The sequence below is a fragment of the Petaurus breviceps genome, unplaced genomic scaffold, assembly GCF_028583685.1.
Source record: "Petaurus breviceps papuanus isolate PSGF00001 unplaced genomic scaffold, PetGlider_PUasm1.0 90418, whole genome shotgun sequence".
In the NCBI taxonomy this organism is placed as follows: Eukaryota; Metazoa; Chordata; class Mammalia; order Diprotodontia; family Petauridae; genus Petaurus; species Petaurus breviceps.
Genome location: NW_027187246.1, coordinates 872,909 through 877,155, shown reverse-complemented (window position 1 = coordinate 877,155; position 4,247 = coordinate 872,909).

Below are 4,247 nucleotides of genomic sequence, written 5' to 3'. Positions count from 1 at the left end.
GAAGGAAGGAAGGAAGGAAGGAAGGAAGGAAGGAAGGAAAGAAGGAAGGGAGGAAGGAAGGAACAAAGAAAGGAAGATGAGGAAGGCTACACAATTCATAGTCTGACAGACTGAGGTGCAAAACATAATCTGACTGGGGGTATAGCTGTACCAGGAATAGGGTGCCCCATTTTAGGCCAAAGATTTGACATTCAGAGAGAAGCACCTCAGCGATGGAACCCTGGACACAGCAGGTATTGTGCTCTCAGGACTGTGAGGCAAGACAGTTACCAGAGAAGCAAGTACAGTCCCATAGATGAGGGAAAATGTATATCCCTTCGCTGCCCTCCCCAGGGAAGTGCATCTCCCAAAAGTGAAGCACCCCTCCCTGATTTGTTCCATGCTAATCATAGCTTTACTCACTTGCTAACCCTAAGAATCAAATGGAGCTGCAATATGTACCCTTTAAAATCACAGCCCTTAGAGGACCTTAAGGATGTGTAGTTAGAGTTCATTTAGTCCAACTCCTTCTTTCTTTAGATGAGGAACTTGGGACCCACAGCGGGGAACTGATTTGTCCAAGGTCCTAGAGGAAATGAAGATGCATTTATGGATGTATCGGGACCAGCATTCAAACACAGGTCCTCTTAATCTAAACCCTGTGCTCTTCCACATCATGATGTTTCAGTTAGGAACCTGGATGCTAATAGAACTTGAATTTCTTTTGCATATCCTCTAATCAGTCATATTTACTAATTGAGGCTAGTCCTCCTCCAATTAGTCAAAATTAGTGTTTACCATCCTTCTCTTGCCCTTTTTTCAATGACACACCGCTATAACCCCAATCCTTCCAGTTCTATCTGAAATCTGCTTCTACTAACTGACTTTCAACTCTGACAATTTGATATGGATTGATTCAGTTGCAGCTGATCCCTTGTTAACAGCAAACAGAGGCTTACTGTGAGTGGGGAGACTCTATCTTCCCATTAGATGTGCTGCATAATCAGAGAGAAATAAACATAGGTCAGGATTTGCACTACATGTTCATTGCTAAAGAGATGAGACCATTGTCTAATTAGCTTTGCACTCATTTTTATCTGTACATAAAATTGGAGTTGATGTATATGCTTGGCCTCACAGAATTTACAAGGTATAGCACAGGGAAGACCTCTTCCTTGGAGATTGAAATTCTGATATTAGTGTAGCAGGCTTTGAGAGATGGATTTCTGCAGGCAGAGTTTTAAAAACCCAACTGCATGAACTCCTGAGAAATAATAGAAAGCACTGCTTCCTGCCATCATGGAAGGTACTGAGGTACCCATGTCCTGGGGCAGAGGACTAAGGCAGCAGTGTGAGCAGATGGAGTTGAGGGACTTCAATTTTGGTTAGACAAAGAAAGAGAGAGAGAACACTGAGTACATGACCTCTGAACAGAATGTTGCAATGGTAGAATGATTTGAATGAAATTGTGCAAGAAAGAGCAAGGATAGGGAATAGCAGCTGAATGACAGAGAGAATGGGTGTAATCTTATTCTTCTGAGGCTGCTTGGTAAATAAGCTCCTATCTACGCCTGCTTGATAAAACCCAAAGAAGGATTCCTGGAATGAACTGAGGCTTGCTGAATTGTGCTCTTCAAGAGGTTGGAGAAAGACTGTGAAGTGTTTAAAACTCTTGTTCCCTCTCTCTTTCTGCCCACAAATGGCAGCCCTTTACTCCTAAGTTTCTGTTAAGTTTTGTCATCCTTGATTTAATTAGTATTTTAAAATTCAGTAAACTCATAAACATATGATCAATCCTAACAGTTCTGTGTGGTTCATTATTGGTAATGAAAGAAAGAAAGAGAATAGTAGCTCAATGAGGGAGAGAATGGGTGTAATCTAATTGTTCTGAGGCTGCTTGGTAAATCAGCTCCCATCTATGCCTGCTTGATAAAAACCAAAGAAGGATTCCTGGAATGAACCGAGGCTTGCTAAATTGTGCTGAATTGACCAAGGAAGAGAATCTGTTGGTCAAAAAAATGACAATTGAATGGCATAGTGGCTAGTGTTGGCATTACAGTCAAGAAAGTCTAACCATGAATCCTTCCTCAGACACTTAACTAGCTGCAGTTTCTTTTTTTTATGTCTGGTGTGGATTTATTAGGACATTTTAACTGTGCACAGAAGAGCTCAAAGATTTGTGGTTTCTAAGAATCATTAAGCATCATGCCATAAACAATGCCCCCTTTTACCTCTCTCAACCTCAGATTCTTACTAGCTGTGTGACCCTGGGCAAGTCACTTAACCTCATTGTTATAGGAATGTAAATTTAAAGATCTTCCCTGCCTGTAGGTTAAGTGCACCTGGAGCCTGTGGTGGGAGGCTCGTTTCTCAGGAGATACTTTGTGATTGGGCAGTGGGTCAAGAAGGTTGTTACATTCTCTGAGCCAGGAGAAGGCTATATAAAGCCCTGATGGGAGGCTTTGCTTTGGGGCTCATTTTGAGAAGTGTTGTGTGATTTGGCCAGATGAGACTCTGGGCAGCCGTTGAGAGCCCCCCAGCTTTGAAAACCCAGATTTTGATGCTTCCCTCTCTGGTAATTGTGATTTGGTATGGATGTAATGGTTGGACAGTTTGGAAGCCTGTCTGCTTGAAATGTTTCTGTGTACTCTGAAGTTCAGGGTGCTGACTTTTTCCCCTGAACTAGGTATATGATATGTTTGATTGATTAAAGCAAGATTGTTAACCCATTTTGAGTTGCTTTCCTTTAGAAAAGCAGATCTAAGAACCTGTGTTGGCAGCCACCCTGGGGACCCTGGGATGCTTGCTGCTATACTCATTTGCCTCAGTTTTCTCATCTGTAAAATGAGCTAGAGAAGGAAATGGCAAACCTCTCTAGTATCTTTGCTGAGAAAACCCCAAATGGGGTCACAAAGAGTTAGACACAACTTAAAAATGACTAATAACAACAAAATGGAGATAATAATAGAACCTTCCTCATAGAGTGAATATGAAAGCACATTACACATGGTAAGATGCTATATAAATGCTAGTTATTATACTATTAAAATGATAGGGTTTTTTTTTCTTGACTGGGGTCTTGATCCAAATGAGATAGAATTTTATGGCTTTTATTTATCATTTTTTTTTTAATTAAGCAATCAGGGTTAAGTAACTTGCTCAAGGTTACATGGCCAGTTATTTCTGGGTGTGTTGCTGAGTGTCTGAGCCCAGGATTCGATCTCCAGGTCGTCCCAACACTGGAGCCGGTGCTCTTACTCGCTGTGCTACCTGGCCGCCCCTATTTATCATTTTTTATTAACATTCCATAGCAAGGCAAGCTGGTTTTGGATTTTTTTCCCCTTAACCAAAAGCAAGTCAGTAGCCATTGCTGGTAAGGAAGGGATAGAGGCATTTTGGAACGATTCTGTCCTCCCCATTGCTTTGTCTGCTAGCAGACTGAGAAGACAGACCTCCTTAGGATGAGAGAAAGTCCAGTGCCTAGGGATGAGGTCCAGCATTGTGGGAGGAGAAAAGGGAATGAATGGTTGGAAAAGGTCAGCCTATCCACATGCCAAACGTGGGGGCCAGTTAGAGAAAGGAGAAAATTTCCTTTCTTTTTAGCTTTTACAACTAACCTTTCCATATAACACAAAGGTTATGTCCTTTTTCCCAGGAAGATAATGGGAAATCTATGACTTAGCTCGCTTCTCAAGTTTATTTAGCTAGCTTAATTGTCATACCTCCCAACTTGGGGAATGGGAGGGAGAAGAGGCATATGATTCTAGTTCTTTGTGTGATGTTAAGAATACAGCTTGTTGTAGTTGAAAAAGCATTAGTGTGATCATCTAGGTAAGCCAGGCAAGGAGCAGTCATATGCCAAAGGCCACAGGGCAAACAGCTTCTAACAGGTATCAGGTATCCCTCAAATAATTTAGGAAGTATTGGGAATATATATGATTTTAATGTTAGAAGGTACAGTAATAGAAATTAGCCCCTTGTGATATCAGAGCATGGTATGAGAGAATTATAGTTTTGGTGAAATGATTAAACAGTTGGTGTGGAGAATATTTGTTTGACTAAGATGGTGAGTGAATGAGAGGAGAATCAATCAACCAATCAATATTTATTAAGTGCTTATGTCCCAGGCATTGTACTAACTGCTGGGAATACAAAACAAGGAAAATGACAGTCCCTGCCCACAAAAAGCCTGCAATCTAATGAGAGAGACAACAAACAAATATACAAGTATGTATAAACAAACTTTATGTAGGATAAATAGGAACCAA